General features: G+C 41.6%; 1 long non-coding RNA gene across 3 annotated transcripts in view; it reads left to right on the top strand.

Annotated features, from left to right (window-relative positions):
- Positions 1–18,542, top strand: part of LOC113948472 — a 124,091-nt gene that overhangs the window by 13,791 nt on the left and 91,758 nt on the right. For 2 of the 3 annotated variants that reach the window (XR_003528163.1, XR_003528161.1), the window contains exon 3: positions 6,661–6,744. The exons of the other annotated variant lie outside the window; for it this stretch is intronic. This is a non-coding gene — a long non-coding RNA (uncharacterized LOC113948472). Of the gene's footprint in view, positions 1–6,660; positions 6,745–18,542 lie in introns of those variants that run through there. 3 annotated transcript variants of the gene reach the window in all.

Genomic DNA, 18,542 nt, shown 5'->3' with positions numbered 1-18,542 from the left:
TTAAATACAAGCCTCTAAAAATCACGGCTGTGCCCTGCAGCATCCATCTGATTAGTCATGTTTGGACAGCGGAGGAAGAAGATATTTTGTCATCCTTTTTTTTCTAATTTGGATGATAAAAACATAATAATGAAGATAACAATAGTGACACCCAGTCCCTCAAGGAGTTGGTGATACCATTTTCTTCTGCATCTTATTTTGGACATTGTTAAGTGGGACTGATATGAATGTTTTTACTTTCTTGCCCCAGCTTGATTATCGGATGTGAGTCTTGCACATCCCTTTGCCATCACAGTTCACCTCCAGCTCTCATGGTTGTAACTGTGTCCTCTGAGAGGTGCACCACAAACAGCTGAGGCCAAGAGCTCTTTCAGAGGGGAAGGATCTCATCAGATGCATATGATACAGACTCTGAGACAATTCTCTTCAATACCGTTGGAAGAGAAGTAGTTTCTTGACCTTTCAAATAAGCGAAGTTTAGTGCAGAATTGGATTCAGAGCAAAGACTGGAGGAGCAAACAGCCCAGGCCAATGCATACCTCCTGCATGAAATAGGTACAACAGGAGCAGCAGCAGTGGCTTCCACCCTTTTCTGAAGAAACCAGCAGCAAACAAAGCAAAATGGCTCAGCAGATCCTCTCAGAGGACACTGGCAGTGAAAGCATGCCAGGCTGTGTGATCTGTGGCAGATCTGGCCGGGATATCTCACGCCCATAACAGCACTCAGTGTTCAGCCAGTGAGCAGCCAATCTCTCAGGTCACAGTGAGTGGAACCAGAACAACTTGTTGGGCTGGGGAATTTGGGATTCACAGGAAGGCTTGCAGTCACTTCTGTCTGTTAGCAGGGCTGTAATTTTCGAAGTTTTGACGTTGTAGCTTTGAGGATTTTCTTTTCAGCTGAGTGTGAGTGGACAGGGATGCGATGAACTTGTATCATGATTGGGAAACAGCTGTCAGAGCTGGGTGCAGAGCAGAGGAGAGCATTCCACTGGCTGTAGCTCATGGACATACTTGGCTTCAGAGCAATGAGGTGGCTCTTGCTTATGCCTCCAGTAAGAGGCCTTTCCTGGGAAAGAAATACTGCTCAGCCATGGAGCCAAAGCTTTTGAGTGTAACTGTGCCAGCTCTGGGACCTCGTGCTGCAGCAGTGCAGTGAAATGGAGTATAACACAACTGTCCCTCCAGAGAAAAACAGCTCTCACCAGCCAAGTGCTGTTTTACTGCTTTGTTCCTACCTTACGGGTTTCTCCAAGCACTTCTCATGCACCCCTTCACACCTCTCACCTCTGCAGAGGCCCTGGTGCAGACCCAGCCTAAGGCTTTAATGCTCCAGGGCTCCCCTCCTTAGAAATTGCAACAGCTCCTATTTTTCCCACAGAAGTAAAGGTCACAGTAGTGGGTGTGAGAATTTTGTGATGGGTGGACCTCAAAACTTCATGTTTTATTTGGGTTAGTTCCCCCAAATTTCCGTGCTGCCAGCCCAACCAATTCAGACTGGTTTGATCAGCAGAATTAAACATAATATAATAGGACTACTGGCTTATATGGTGGCACTTCTGAATCCAGACAGTGTGACAGCACATGAGTACAAAGAGATGAATAATGACAATTAACTGGTCTTCCTTGAACCTTCCCAGAAATACTCTGTTTTATTCTCAGCAAAGGTTCAGAACTGCTCATGTTTTAATTGAACCACTTCACTCATCTCTAAATGAAAACATTTGCAAACAGTGTCCAATGTACATAGCCCCAGGCACTGCACAACAATCAAATGAAAAGACTTTTCTTTGTCTTATTTATTTACTTGAAGCTAAAGAAAAATGCCAAAATTCTACCCTTGAATAAATCACCACTTTTTACATGCTTTACCCCAGGCAAAAGTTCCAGTTTTTTCCTAACTTATGAGTTGTTTTTGTTTGTATTTGTGTTTGTATATTTTTTCTATCTTATTTGTTTACTTTTCCCCGCTTCTTAAAATTGTCTCTTCTCTTTAGAAGTGGGGGAGAAGGAAAGAAATTGAGGTGAAACCACAACATGTTTTCATTTTCGTGTAACAAACAGATCTTTTTTCACAAGCTTCTTCAGGCACTAAATACCAAATACAGCTCGAGACAATAAATTATAATCCCCTTCAGAGAATGCAGAGCTGGGAAAAGAAGAAATACAAGTGTTTGCAACATGTTTCAAGAGAGATAGCTAATTGAGATTTCATTAACTCTACATTGTCTTATCATTTATGTTTGTAAAAGATAATCATGGCTTTACTTATTGTTTTGCTGCTCACTTTCAGTTCGACAAAGTCTTTACAAGTGTGAGTACACACCATTATTTCTGTTTTTCCAATGCATGTCCTATAAAATTTGCAAAGTCCCCATGGAAGTTAAGGCTGGCATGTTCAAAAGATGAAGTGTCTTATGTTAGTCTCGTTGATGGCTGCTTGGTGAGTACTCTGTGGTGTGACTTGCAAGCAAGTTGAGTCTTAAGTAGAGCAAGGATAAGGTAATCAGCACTAGAGAAAACTCCTGGAGAGAGAGATGTAAAACTTCAGTTAGCACCCATTTCCAAGAGGGCTGAATTACCTACAACAGCATCATCCAGGATTCCCTTTCATGTGTCAGCACAGCACGAAGAGGAGCAATTCATTTATACTACAGGGGAAGCTTCTACAGAAATGAAATGATGCAAGGGGGCCTTAGTGTAAAGAGACAGAGCTTTGGATTTGTTCTGATTTGTAAACTATTCTGTATGTGCCTTTTGTCAGAAACTTATCTTTAGTCACCTTTAGTCAGGACTAGCCATCATTTCATCCAGTCTCCCTGGAATTCTACAGCGGTACAGTCAAGTGAGCTGGATCCCAGTGTCCCCCTGTCCTGCGGGGACCCAGGTAGAGCCCAGGCAGACACATCAGAAGCAATTTAGTTTCTCCACCCTAGATTCTGTCACTGTGTCCTGGTTTCACCTCCTCTCACCCAAACTAGAATTCTTTCCTTCCTTGAGCATTCAGTGTAACATTCATTTCTTATCACCACATGAGCCTCACATAGTTATGTGCTCAAACAAACTGTACAAAAATTAACTGGGCAGGTCCTATAAACAGCCAAAGCACTTAATTATCTGTGTCCTGCTTTAACAGCCTCTACTGAAAAATGTAAATGTCATTGATAATGAGATGATAAATGAGATATGGAGCAATTCCTGTCTTTGAGCCTGTAGGTCTTATAACTCCTCCTGCTGCTTCAGGAGTCAAAGGTAAACTCTGCATAGTGAAGTTTGCCCTTAGAAAACTGAACATTGAAAAAGAAATGCTTTGTTTATTAGATGAATTGGCTTTATCAAGGACTGCACTGATTATTTTAATTATGAATAGAAAAAACCAGTCTGCTGACTTTGCAGCTCTGTGTATATAGATTATGTATAAGGAATGTCGAGGAAGTCAGCTCAGTTAATAGATTTTGTAAGCTTTGTGCTGTGAGCAGGTGTGTGTTTGTAACTTTTGGGATGTAATAAAACATTTATTGGTTTACAAAATTATGTTGGGAAAACATCCCTCTTGGGTAAAGACTGAGCCCATTTGAAGAGACCCTGAGGATGGACACAGACAATGCAAAAAATGACGTTATTGCAAAAATGTGTCCCAACAAAAATGTGTCTCTGGAAGAGCTGGGTTGGGTTGAAGGGATAAGTACCTGAAATCTGGAAAAGCCAAGCTTGATTGAAGGAATAGGTACCTGAAACCCTACAATCTACACCAACATAAATCTCTTACTTTCACGACATCATGACTCTACTTGTAGTGAAAAAACGTACGTATTTGCTTAATGTTTGTGGTTTCCCAATCTTCTTATTACTTAATTGCTGAAAAATCAGCAGAAGTGGCTTGGTTAGGAGTTTGGGATTTTTTTTTTTTAATGAAAGAATCCCAGAATCACAGAGTATTTGTGGCTGGAAGGGACATCTGGAGGTCATGTAATCCAACTCCCCAGCTCAGAGCAGGACCAAGGTAGAGCAGTTTGCTCAGGATTGTGTCCAGTTGACTGTTTTTATGGCTGGAGACTCCCCAGGCACCTCCCAAGGCAAGCTGCTCCCATGCCAGAGCACCCTCACCCTTGGTCAGTCATTATGGAGTCTTTATTTGTATAAGAATCCATTGTAAAAATGCAACAGATTTCGACCCCTTACAGTTCTGGAAAAGGTGCTGGAAATGGAAACGTACCCACTCCTGGATGCAGAAGGGGCCTCTAAATTCTCAGAGTCTTTATCTTAGTGCAGCAGGTCCCTCCCATCTCAGTACCATGCTTTGAATAACAGAGAATGTAAATGGGACACACAAATTTACATGGTAATCTGGCCCTTTGATCAAAGCTGAGGTTTATATTATCAGATACTTCTCATTCCTTAGTGATTATACACAGGAGGGTTCAAATAATAACAATATCATCATGAATTTAAAAATCTTCAAAGACAGGAATTTCAGAATTCAGATTAATATTTAGAATTTTATCTTCAGTGTTTGTTGTATTTGTGACACCAACTTGTGATGTGAAAAATGTCCAGGTTATTTCTGACTGCCACTGAGTTCATGAGTGATCTTGGATAAACTATTTCTGCCTTGTGTTTCTCTTAACAGTCTTTGGCATATCCTTTCACCATTTATGTTCCTTATTTCTGGAGTCTGGATTGGATACACAGGAAGATCAAAGAGAAAAATTTTTTAGACCTCATGTCTTTGCCACCCAATGAGATACTTCATCATTACCCACTGCCTCCTCTGTTTCTTAGGAGTTGTTCCATTATTTTATTTTATTTTTTTGTACTACAGACTTATCTCCAGGGATACAAATTTCACATTAGTGTAGTAATATGTCCACAGACAGGAATTGTAATGGAAGAAGGGGTTTTTTTCCATGTAGGTTTTTCATACTGGTGTTGTTGAATACCATTTTCAAGCTCTTCTTACATCTCACTCTGGGCTCAAATTTCCTTTGATGTGAAGGCCTAAGAAGATATAGAGGACATAAAAGAAGGGATTGCCATTCCAGCTCCTACCTTTTAATAGCAATTATGTCATGGAAACACAAAATGTCTGCCCCTGAAGTGGTTAGAAACGTGAACTGATTTTATATATACAGGAGACCTTTATAGATTAAACCACAGGCCTGAAATGTGTCACAACCTCCCAACACCTTCTGATGGCAGGTGCTGCTTCAAGATGAAAAGCTTAACTCTGTGTTAAGCCAGAAAGGTATCCAAGCAGAGCATTCCTGTGCTTTTGATGGGATAACTACACACTTCTCTGGAATATGTACTTCAAGAAGTTGAGGGGTGGGGTGTCAGGGTTATTGCCAGACCAGTCATTCCACTCAGGTGTTTATTAATGGGACGTGGAGTTGTTGAGGAAATGCACAAACTCATTCGTCCTTATCAGCAAAAGTGTCCAAAATAAGTGCTGTCAACTGTCATCTCCAGGAGTGCTGCACATGCTGTACCCTGGGAGCGCAGTCACAGTGCAGTGAGGTTGTTTACTCTGCTTTTCTATCTTAGGAGTCCTCCAGGTGTGTTCCATGTGGGAAGATAACGAAGGGCGGGGGCTTGGAGGGAGGGAATGTTTAAGAAGTAGGATGATAATGAGCAAAGTGCTGTGTTGGGAAGATTCAACTGAGCCCTGAGTACAGAGTGATTTTAAAAACCACGGCAAAGGCTTTCAGTGCAGCGGTGTTCAGTGTCTGCAAGCAGAAGTAAGCTACAACAAAAATAAAAAGATGAAAAAATAGTGCTAGAAAGCTGCATTTATGCAAAATTAAAGTCTAGTTCTAGACTAAATTCAAGAAAACTGCCTTAGCTCTCTACCAACTGCACGGAATACATCAGGCATCCCAGCATGGTGGGGAGCAGGTCATGAGGCAACCGAGCACACCCCAAGTGATGAAGCTTCCACTTCCACTGTATACTGTGGATATTTGCATTTATGAGATCATTTTGGCTGGCATGGATGAAACAGCAATGAAAATGCTATTGTACAATCCTAGGATGGAGGTTTCTGCCAGTTCATAAATGCATGCAATGGAAACAATGTTTCTGAATGAAATCAAAATGCTAAATGAACTGTTCAGTCATCTCAGTGTTTCCATTTGGAATGCTGAATAAAGAGTCCTATTTCTAATCCAAGACGGTTTTTATTAGCTCTCAGTGTGTTTAACACAAGCACAGACCAGTTCTGGAATCAGCCAGGGTACAACTTGAATAATAGGGAAGTTATTTTCTGCATAAACACTAGATTTATTAAGGCCTGTTTTTCTCTCATGAAAGACTAGTTGCAACTAGCTTGAGGAAGCCATCAGAACAATTTATACATTCTCAGAATCTTTGAGAAAAGAAGGTGGGTTGGCATCACTGCACAAACACTGCTGCATTTAGACCTGTTACATCTTCCACGGGATGCCATGAGATGCTGGTGCAATGGTTACCTGCTCCATAACTTCCTTCTTCAGAATTTATCTAAAATTGGGGTCATACATATGTAAAGTCCAGCTGGATAATTGAAACTAAAGATGGACAAGTGGCCACCTTTCAAAAATGAAGATTGCTTTTAATTTATTTTCTCTCTCATCGCTCCATTGGCTCACATTACCATCTGTTGCAGTTTTGCTGTTTATTTTCCAGCTACTACCTTGCTGCTACTCCAGGGTTCTCCATACCAGCCACTCCTGGTAAATGGTCCCTCTCAGTGACAGGGTTCTGTTACACCACAGGACTCACCAGCACAGAGAGACGGAGACATGAATGATGTATCCAACTCCCAGTAATCTTCATGCTCTTCAATAAAAGCTCATTTTTCAGTTGATCTCTCTCTGAGGGCCTGTTTAATGTCTCACACAGTGCAGGAACACTGCAACATAAGGTCTTACTGCAGTGCCAACATACACTGTGACCTTGTGCTTAGGATAGAGCTTCGAGAGGGTAAATTTTGCTTTCTCCAGGAGGTTCAGCAGCTTCCTGCAGTTGGCTTTCTTCATTGAGTTTATGTTTCTTAAAGGTACATTAAATTCTATACAGTTTTCTGCTGTTCTGTGAGAAAAACTCATTTTAAAAAAATAATTCATACATCAACAAGTTTTTCCTGACTTTTTATTAGCTCAACCAAAACTGTGAAATATTTGCATATATTTTTCCCAGCAATTGTGAATTAACTTGGTTTGGTCATTAGATGTCTTTCAGCTGGTTGGTTTATGCTTATTTAATGAGGGTTCCTGAGAGGAATTTCTGTGGAAGTTTATTATTAGTCTGGGTGCATTTCGAAACTGAATTTGAAGTTTATTCTCTCAGGACTGAGAGAGTTTGTGTTTAACTTTATATGGGTAATCCCACTGACTACCTCTTTTTATGGTGTATCAGATCTACTTAACTCTGGCCAGCTGCTGGATTTTGGAACAAGAATTCATTTTTATTGAGTTTCAAATACCTAATCAGTTTAGAAACCTTTGAATGTGTAGGCACATCTATGTGCCTCTGTATGTGGTCACCAGAGGGGCTTACATAAAGGCAAAGTGAATGAGAAATTACAGTGCTGTAAATCTACCATTAGCTAAATTTGAGTCTTTTTGAACTGTTAAGCTGAACTGGTGCCAGAGTGAATTGTGTTGCTGGAACTAAGTAAGTGCATATTGCAAAGTAAATGAAAAGTGTAAGGAATGTTGCCTGTTTGTAACTGCATTAATTTAATACAACTGTAGGCAGTGCTCAATGTCATGACTGAATGCAAAGAAAAACAAAATCGTGCCTGATGAAAACATCTGGGTTCAAGTTTTTATGCCAGTAAATTCTTCCCCCACTGGTAAAAAAGATTGTAAAACCACATACTTTTTGGGTTATGTGAGTCATAGGAATGTTCTACAGAATGCTCCAGCTCTCTTCTTCTGAATCCATAGCTCAGGGTCATTGGCTGGCAATGGCTGTGTTCTGGGACTGCATCAGAGAGGGGTCAAGGGGTTGTAGCCTCAGTTGTGCTGAGTTTGCAACTGGCAGGTGGGGGAGAATTAACCTCCATTTCAGTTCCCTGGAACTCAGAATCCAGAACAGTCCTGGACGTAACTCGGCGTAGCTGGAGATCTTTGCATAAGGATTGTATATTAATCAGTATTTCTTTCCAGGAAACCGGTTTATGCTTCATTTTACCTCTGCGTTCTTCTCTCTCTTCCGAGCCCTGGCAGTTGTGCCAGCAGGAGAGAGGGGAGCACAAAGATAGAAATAAGCAGCTGGGACTGGGTGAAGAATTCTTAAGGAGTGTTACTACCAAAGGTCCAACCATGGGCTGAGCTGGGGCAATTGGCAGAGAACATGGATGTACCTGATATTTTCTGACCCTAAACACGGTGAGGATGTGGTTTCATGAGACAAACCTTTGGTAGCAGCTTTGGGTATTGGTCAGTCCCAGTGTCCCTGCACAGTGCAGTCACTTTATCACTCGTACCATCACACGTGCTGATTTTTCAATCAGATCAGAGAAAATGATCCAGCTGAAATAAAATACCACAAACCTTTTTTGTAGCTGGATCTGTTGGTGACTCCTGTTCACTGCACCATCAAAAGGATGTACTTGCATTCCCAGACGTGGTGTGGGGGAGAATGAGTGGCCAAGGGCTGTTTGTGCACAGAGTGCAGCTTCAAATTTACTGTGCTCAGCACTGCAGAGTGAATGAAGATATGGCTAAAATGTGTAGAAGTGTGAGGTTCCACTGAAGACTCATATCTGGGATCAGCTTACATTGTTACTGAAATGATGAATCCATTCCTTTTCTGTAGGCTCTGGTTTATACTGACATATATACCAAAGATAACCAAGAGAGACAAAACCATTGTAGCTCTGTCTGGGGTAGCCTTATCTGAGCTATGAGTACCCAAGTCTGGTAGAGGTTCAATCCCTGATTACTTCAGAGGGACAGTGGTACATAAACTCATATGATGAGGAAGGGAGTTTGATAATAGAAGGGATATTCAGAGTATCCCACCAAGGAGATACAGAGTTGCTGTCCTAAGTGTGCAATGGTGGGACCAGGACTGGGAGGACTGGAATACTGCAGGTGGGTTCAGCTTGCATGTGTGACTCAGGTGTGGAAAGCCCAGAATTAAGAAGACAACTGCAGCAATGTGTGGTGAAATGAAACCTATGGCAGAGGGGAAAGCTGAACTCCATCTTAGCTGAGGTGCTCGTTACAGTATCTTAAATGACAAAGTTAATGAGCTGTACATGGCAGGACTAGTGAAGGTTCTTTCATTGAATTATGAGAAAAGGAAGGATGGGGTGGGGATGTACTTCTGAAATTTTATTCTGAAAATGAGAAAATGCAGGGTAGTCATCCTTGCCCAATATATTGCTTGCAGTTTTTTCCAGCAAAAACACCCAGTTTGTGAGCCCAGGGACAGTGGTTGTTAATCAAAATAAACTCCCACTGTAACCACTTATATTTAGCTGGCTTAGCCTTAGTCTCTGCTTAGGCCACAGTGCACAGTCTTCAGTAGTCCCTCAGTCCAGTTTGCTCTGTCACTGGATCCAGCTTTTACAAGCAGGTGGAGTTGTGTCAGGATAACTGCAGCAATTTGGGCCAGCACAGCACGATTTTAGGTCACGTCTGTGTGAGGTGCTTGGACTTTACTCAGCATAATCAGGGCTGAGATCCTAATTCAAACAACCCTGAGGGTATGTCTACACTAACTCAGAGGCACGAATGTGACATGTACGGGCTTGGGTAAGCTACTTTTAAACAATAGCAATGATGGAACAGCAGCATAAACTTTGCAAAAGATTGTCTAAGCGTATTGGGAACTTGGTGCACGTGTGCAAGTGATGAGTTATATTGAATTTCAGGCCTCTGCTGTCCCATTGCTGTCACTATGATTGTAACGGTGCCTCTGCCTGCAGCACAGAAGTTCTATAAAGCTGTTTAGTTGCCCTGTTATAGAAAATAGGCCATTGACTGGAAAAAAACCCAAATAATGTAAAGGCAACATGTCTTTGCTCTCTTGCTGATAGTGTGATCTGAGACTCAAAACCACAAGAAGCATTCACACAGTTTCCTGCTCTCTAGAGAGTACATGTGTGACATCCTTTCAAGTCAGAAACTAGGTACAGGCTCTCATAATGACCTCAGTGGAGGAGCTACATATCAGGTGGGGTTTTTTTTTAGTGCTGCTCTGGTTTGAAATTAGATCAAAGGAAGGAAGCACTTTGCTCTTTCTAGTGAAATGTTTATCTGTCATAAGAAGCATGTGGCTTTAAAACTGTTTCTCTTGCCTGTCTCAGATGCAAAGAGTACACCCTGGATTTAGTTCAATCAATTTCTTAATTAAAGACAGTTTTATGGTCATCTTGCAATCTTGTCTATTCCAATTTCAGTTGTTTCAGTTCATAAATAAGAATTTTCCAGGGAGAGTTTTAGGAAGGAAAAGAGTTTCAAAAAGTAAATGTCTGCTGGAGAACAACTGGCTCAATAGTCCTGATAATGGACTGGACAGCTTTTGTATGTAGCTTATCAGTTCTAATCCAACAGGCAGTTGTTGCCTAAATTATAATCCTGAATGAACACCTCTTTTGGAGCCTACGGGAATGAGGCAGTTTGTCTCATTTCTCTTTCTGGAGGCCAAAAATGTCTGTATTATAAAATCAGCTTTCTTATTATTCCTGCTCTAGGTTGAAAACAATCTGAGAATTCAGAATAAGCTAAGAAAAGAACTAAAGTGTCCTAGAGGAGGAGTTCAAAGCAATTTATTTATTTCACATATCCCAAACCAGACCAGATCTGATTTTTGGGCCCCTTACTGTAAATATGAATCAATATTGGGATCTGAAGTCAGACATTCAGTGAACAATGAGAAACATATATAACAATGCAATTGAACAAATATAACATTGAAAAAAATTACCAGGCATTTTATTAGATTTTTTTTACTTACAAAGTTCTAGAAATCTTTCTCTAAAGTAGATGTATTCAATTAACTCAAAGAAATCCAATAACTTATTTTATGTAGTAGGGCAGGTTATGCAGTATGTCCTTTTGACCTGCTGATATGCTTAGAAACATCCAGAAGAGGTTCCTCTAACTGCATCTAATTGTGATGTGATGTATTACATCTTACCCTGTGCCAGGAGTGAGTAGAAGGTTCTGACACACCTTTCTCAAGTGCTGCAGAGAGATGGGAAAATAGAGGCAGTTACAGCTGACAAGGAAGTCAGACTGTGGGTTTGTGTTTGTGTGTGTTAATCTGTATCAACTGCACAATGAATCAAGCTTTAGTCACTGGTTAGTTGGCAGCTACGTTGGATTGATGGTTTATTTCTGCATCCTGCAATGTGTGACCTTCCAGATTTGAGGGACACTCCACTTTTGCAGTCTGAGAGGGCAGCAATACCCCATCTACAGTGTATGGCACATTCACAGTTATCACAGGAAACAAGGCTTCCAAGAAGTAGTCTGTTTTCAAGGTCACTCTCCATCCTATTAGAGGTAAAAGTCAGAGGCATCAGAAATGGCTTGGTGAATGTGGACCTTGCTTTTTAGAAAGTGATGAACTCCAGGGAATGCTGTGTGCAGTCACCCTGTAAGCAAAGGGAAGCTCCTGCTCAGAGCCAGGATACCTGGGGTGTGACTAAGAAGGGAGTTTCATTTGATAATAGAAATGTGAAGGGATATTCAGAGTATCCCACCAAGGAGATACAGAGTTACTGTCCTAAGTGTGCAGTGGTGGGACCAGGACTGGGAGGACTGGAATGCTGCAGGTGGGTTCAGCTTGCATGTGTGACTCTGGTGTGGAAAGCCCAGAAATACCAGGATACCAGGTCTAGGAAAATACAGGTGCTTCAGAGGTTGTAAATTAAAAACATATAAATTAATTTGATAGTGTTCAGAGAGGATTGCCCTTGGGTTTGGAAACTCAATAGCAAAAGCTCATTTGCAAGTATTTGAGAACCAGCTAGAAGCTCCCAGTGCCACTTCACTTTAATATATTTGACATATAAGACACATTTTTAAGGCCAACAGTCTAGAAACACTGTGGGGATGGAACCTAAAATGTGAAAGCAAGGTGAAACAAAGTAAAAGTGGTTCCACAAGGAAAAGCAAGAACTTAAATGGATTGCTATTCCTGTCAAATTAAACTTTTAACTGCCTTTTGACCTCTCTATGTGGTTTTTTTTTTGGTAGGTTGTTGATAGGTTGGCTAACTGACCTTTTGTAAACTGTTTATTTCACTATCCAAGAGGGACTGATATATGAGATATGCAGATGATCTTAGCTGACTATTCAAGGCTGCTTACATGTGTTTACAAATATTTCTGTTTACTGAATTTGTGGCAGCTAATACTGCCTTCCAGCTGTTTATCTGGCTGCATTTTCATATACTTGTGTTAAGGACTCATTATGAAAACCTGAAGAGAACAGAAGAAAGCAGTGAAATCATGTAAAACTAATAGAGAAACCTTTCCAATTTATATTGTTTTGATATAAAATTGTAAATCTTGAGGCCACATCTGTTCAGAAACCAAACGTTTTTGTGGGATATAATCTGAAATCATCAGTGTCAGCACAGGAACCTTGTACTAGAGAGGGGCAGTGTTGGCCTGTGATACCAGGAGTGAGCTTCCACAAAGATAACCACAAAGACGTAGGTTCACCATGATCTGGCTGCGTGTGTGCACAACATGTGCTGATGTTACTCTCTGGAGGCCACCTCTTAGGTAAATAAAGGACATTTGCTGGCTTGTGTGTGTTGTGTGCTGACAGGAGTCCATAGTACCAAAGGATTCATTAGACCTGTTTTGCCTGAACCTTACAGCAGATTCAGATTTTAAAAAAAAATGACAGAACAACTCAAATTGACTATAACTTTATGAAGCCATCTGACAAATGTCTTACCTTGGAAGACTGGAATGAAAGTAGAAAGTGTGGAGCGCGGTTTCAGTCTATATCTTGCTGATAGAGAGCATTAATAAAGATAGAAGATTTAAATCTCACTACCTGAGTGTAGTGAAACATCCCTGAAGCCTGTGAGTGTCTCGATCCCAGGCTTAGATTCCGATTCCCCTTGAGCTCAGCCTCAGGCCAGTTGCAAAGGTCCTTGACGTTACTTTAATCACGATGATCAGAGTAAGAGCTCAGTGAAATTCATTTCAAAGCCGTGACACCTGTGATAACGATTTGAAAATGAAACATTTGTTTTTATTTGGTTTGGGAAACGAGATTTAGTAATCAGTTGACTGCAACAAAATGAAGTGCACTCCCTTGGCCACTCCTTAAACTGGGCAAGGGCTACTCAGGTGAGCAGTGTGCCAAATGTCAAGACTTGCAGCTTGTTCCAGAAGGCTGTGTGTCACACACCATTGCTGAGGTCTGACAATCAGATGTGACTTCTCTCCAAGGTCACTACTGGTGGCAAAAGCCCAGAAGACTCAAGCAGATCTCTCATTCTCCGAATCATGCAACAATGTGACATGTGCATGGCACTTTTTAGCTCTTTTGATAAGATTTTCAGTGACATGCTCTTGTTTGTTTAATGTGAATCATTAACTCCTGGAAACCTGTGATACTGTATTCTTTGTGAAAAAGAGGAAATTTTTGGAGGTGGGAGGAGGTGGGGACCAAGCAAAGTAGAACATCTGCCAGAGAATACTGTGGTATGGTAATGGTAAATGATCAGGCTTGATGTCAAGCACCTGCAACAAGCTTGGCTCTGCAGCCTCTCTCAGTGTGATGGGAAATGGGAAAACAGTCCCACCTTAACACTTTGCTAGATGATTTTTTGAACTTTCTTCTAAGCCTGGCTACCAGTGATTTGGGAGCTGGAGCTTCCCGTCAGTGGTTGAGGTTGTCCACGCAGTTTGCGTGGCAGCAGTGAGTGGCTCTGCCTTTCCAAAACAGCAACACTACGGTGTTTTCTGAGTCCTTCCTCCCTTGGGAGCAACTGGAATTCTCCAGTGCAACCAGGGGTTTACAAGGGTTGTATAAACTCCTTTCTTCTATGTAATCTCGTTCCTGGTCTATTTTGTCTGCCTTGAAACCGATAATCAAAAACGGAACAAGTCTGTTCTCCTGAAGTACTTGCTGCCTTACTTCACCCCTGTTGGATGAATACATTTTTGCGTGTTCAGTGGAAGAGATGATTTGGAACAGAGGAAGGACCAAGATGGAAAGTACTGGATGCCTGAAAGTGTCTGTGTCAGAGGTGCTTGGTTGTGAAATATTTGGCTGCAGGCAGAACTGCAGTTCCTGAGCTGTTCTTTCACTTAACGTAAGGAAATAATGCCATAGAATCGGAATGGTTTGTGTTGGAAGGGACCTTAAATGTCATCTAGTTCCACCCCCTGCTGTGAGGGAGGGTTTCCCTTTTCTTTTTCACCAAAACCTACTGAAACAGTCCTCCAGATGATGTGATACTGTCTGTACCATGTAAATGTGCCATGTGACAGCACAGAATGACTGTGACAGAATAAATCATGTCCCTGCCTTTGGATTATCGTGTTGCTGCTGCTTGCCATGGTTTGGGGTATGACTGGGAGACAGATCACCATGAGGCTGCTTCTCCTCCATGGGAACCCTGACACAGAATGTTCTATGGCAGGCCCTGGGCTCATGTCTCTGGCCTGCTCATGAGACCAGTGCAGAGAAAAGATGAATGAATCTTTTCCTGCTCTTTTGAAAGCCTCAGCGAGGTTTTCCTAGCAGAGGAAAGCACAGAATGCAATGTTGCATCTTGCAGACACCAGCTTTGATGAATCATCCCTTCTGGTCCTGGGGGCAGGAAAGTGTTGGACCATTTGCTGACCACACTTGGAGGATCAACATCCGTGACAGTTTTGGGAGGGGAATTACATTGTAGCCAACATTCACAGGACTTGTGGTGATTAAAAGCAGGACTACCATGCAGTGGATAATTGTCCACTGCCCTGCTGACGAGTAGCTGTGGTGTTTGAACTCTTGTTTATTCAGACTCTTCTTTTCTTTTGTTTTTGAGGGGTGGTGGTGGTGTTATGTAAGGTCATGAGCAGAAATACCCAATTCTATACACTTTTACTCATGTAATGATGGCCTTGGCTTGTCCTCACTGTTTATTTACAGTGTGGCCTTGTGGCTTAAAACAGAAACAGAACTTTCTGAAACAAACACTTGCTCTCTGTTTCTCTCGGGTCTCACGCACGCTTCTAAGAGGTCTCTGGGGCAAGCTTTACACTCCAGGCCAGCAGGACAGGTGAGTGCTCAGCAGGACACCCCTGGGTGCTCAGCAGCTCTGCTCTGTGCTCCTGCTGGAAGTGAGCAGGGACTCCGGGACAGGCTCCCAAGAAATCCACTCTCGCAGCAGCACTACCTGGCACCGAACATGCTGTACTCTCTCCAGTTCTTCTCATTGGGGTTTTTCAACTTAATTTCCATTTCACAATAATGTGCTTCTGCCAACAACACCAAAGGCATGTCAGCAGTAGCTCAAAATGTAATTTTCTTGTCATGTACTGTTGCCTAATTATTTATATTGCTTATTAGAAATATGGATAATTTAACATAATCTGCTGTGGATCGAGGCAGAGACAACTGTACTCTACATGTATTTCAAAGAGAAAAAACAGATGAAGAATATGAAAAGCAGCAGTCAGCACTTGACATCTCTGATAGAGCTTTATTTCTTCTGCTGGGCAGGTCTCTTGTTTGTTTTCTTACTTTCACATGTCTAGAAAAAAGGATTGGGAGAAACAGTTAGATCCAGCCTTTGTATTTAGCATAGTAAATCATGTGGCTCAGCTGCTTTGCCATCGTTATTGCACTGAGCCAAATTTATCCCAGTGCACATCTACTGATTTAAACCAGAAATTAATTTAGTGCATAACTTTATTTTTTAGAAAAAAATACTCAAGTAGGGTGGAACTACAACTATAATTGGAATCAGAGTCTGAAACAAAAAACTTTAAAGGCCAAATTCTCCTTAGAGGACCTGATCTTAGACATCTCCAGTCCACATTAAAAAAAAGAAAGGAAAAAAGTCGTGGTCTATTGTCTCTACCACTGGAATATATGATGTCATACTAAAACTCCAGAGTAACTCCCAGTGAATAAACATTATCACCAAAGAACTGTACCTGTATGGTTAAGAATCATTTAGTCACTGGAAATTACTGCAGTTTAGGAGCTATAGAAGACCTTACTAATCAGGACTATGCAGCAGTTACAAAGTAAGTTTGAAATGTTTCAGTCTATATGTTCTCTGAGGGCTCTGTTTTAAAGAAAATACTCCATTGGTATATCAAATGTGATCTGATTTATGGGGTCAAATAGCTGATCTCTGTGTGTCCTTCAGATATTCCTGCACACACCTTCAGCATTTCCCATTTTTCACTTGGTCACACCAGTGAGGAGTCTGTTCCCACTGCTTCCTGAACATGTTGAAGTAGGGCAGCGTTTCATACCTGAGCTGTAACTGCACATGGTGATGGCATGTGGGTTATCCTCGTGCTCCCTGCTATGTGGGATATTGAGCACAAAGGCTCATGTCCCAAGGCTGGCTGGCTATCTCCTACCTCTGATGCTTTGTACTATATTCTTCCTCTAGTTTCCAAACATGGTACAAAAGAAATTTTGGAGGGGAAAAAGAAGTAAGTAGAATATTTAAGATGCAAAGTTAAGTAAAACAAGAATTGAGTAAAAGATGAAGGCAGACACCCAGATATCAGAGAGAAAGTTTTAGCAGTGATGGTTGAAACATTGGAACTGTCAAACACAGAGGAAGATTCTCCATGACTTGTGGAATACTGGATACCTTTCTGAAAGGCATGTTGTAGCCAAACAATGTTACCAGTCCCATTAAAATGTCACTGGGGTAATACTGAAGGACTAATATTTATAAGGGTCAGACCAGAACAGGGATAGCCCTTTCTGTCTTTGAGTCATGTCAGTGTAAACTAATAAAGCTTCAGGTTGGAATTTATAAGCAAAACAATTTAAAGGTGCAAATAATGTGTGATGCAAAAGGTTTCATTAGTGAGATGATGAATTAGATCTGTGGAAATTACGGCTAAAAGAGTTACAGTGAGAGAAAACCTAAGAAGGTGAAAGAGAAAACCCTATTTACTGAACATCTGGCTTAAATGGCTAATTCAGCCATGTCTGGATAAAGATCTAGTAGTAATTCTCACAAGCCACCTCTGAATTCCAGTAGACACAGTATTGGCATTCCTGGGCTGGAGTGACTCTCAGGTACGTTCTGCTGAGGATAAAGGGAGTCAGTTCCAACAGCGAGGAGGAAGAGGAACAGGGAAAATCCCAAGCACCTTCCCATAAGCCACCTGAAGAACTTGTCTCACGAGCCTCAACTGTTTGTTTCCATCAATACCACCCTTTGTACACAAAGAAACAACCCATGCCTGGACCTGCTGGTAGCAGGGAGAGCAAAACAGCCGGGGGAGCTGAGACGTGTGTCAAGACTTGCTCTTGCCCCACGAGTGATACAGCCAAGGGCAGGGATGAAATATGGCCAGCCAGCCCCTTCTCATATTTTCATTGGGTTCAAAGCCTTAAGATATTTCAGCGATGACAATTATGGGGTTTTGTTCTTTACCTTCTGTAACTGGAGTTTTAAGATTGCCTCAAAATATTACCCTTCACAAAGACTGGACTTTTTAGGGGCAACATGAGGGTTTCTGTTAGTTTCTACATTTATATGGTGGAAGAGGCCAATGTGCCACTCACTGGCCTATGGGTGACCAAGGAGTTTAATGTGGTTTGTGAGAATGGCTGAAGATAGGCAAAACATGCATCATCTTGGCAGAAACAAATGTGCTCCTGCTGTGGACATCACATGTTGGACAGATCCTGCGCAGGATTGAGTCTGAACTGTAAAAATATGTCCAAGAACCAGCTGGACACTTCTGGGGGATCACGTTTAGAAAAACACTAAAATATTGCCAAACTGAGAACAATCATGAGTTATCTGGCCAATAGCTGGGTGAACACTACTGGCAAGTATTCATTTGACTCGTTTGTTTCCATCAGCTTTGAGTCATCTGTGTGTTGTGTCTTCATTCCTCATCTGGTTGCATTCCTTAGTCAACTCAATTATTTTTAACATCGTTTATTTAATTTTTATTCTTGTGAGCATTACTTATCTATGCTGATGGAAACAGTGATACTGACATTGCTGAAGTTGCTCTGTATGTTCAGTATCTGGAATATAAATGGTGGTTTGTGATTCCAGCAGGGTGGTTTATGATCCACACAGTTCTTGCCCAGGGAATGACAGCACTGCTGTAAATGCTGATGATTTATTGCCTTGTTTTGTGAGTGGCAGGATTTGGCTGGACCGAGTCAAAACCTGCCCTGTTCGAAGTTTTTGCCCTCTGGAATAGAACAGACCTACCTGGGGGTAAACTCCCAGCTTAATAATAAGGCAAGCATTCCTTCAGGAACATCCCATTAGGGAACTTTCTTACAAAAAGAGAAAGCAAAATCTAGAGCAAGACCACTTCTCCCCTTCCCTACTTCTGAGATTTTCTGGGATCACTTTTTATGTTC

This window comes from Corapipo altera, unplaced genomic scaffold (assembly GCF_003945725.1).
Source record: "Corapipo altera isolate COAL_440 unplaced genomic scaffold, ASM394572v1 64, whole genome shotgun sequence".
Taxonomy (NCBI): domain Eukaryota; kingdom Metazoa; phylum Chordata; class Aves; order Passeriformes; family Pipridae; genus Corapipo; species Corapipo altera.
This window is presented reverse-complemented; position numbering and strand designations above follow the sequence as displayed.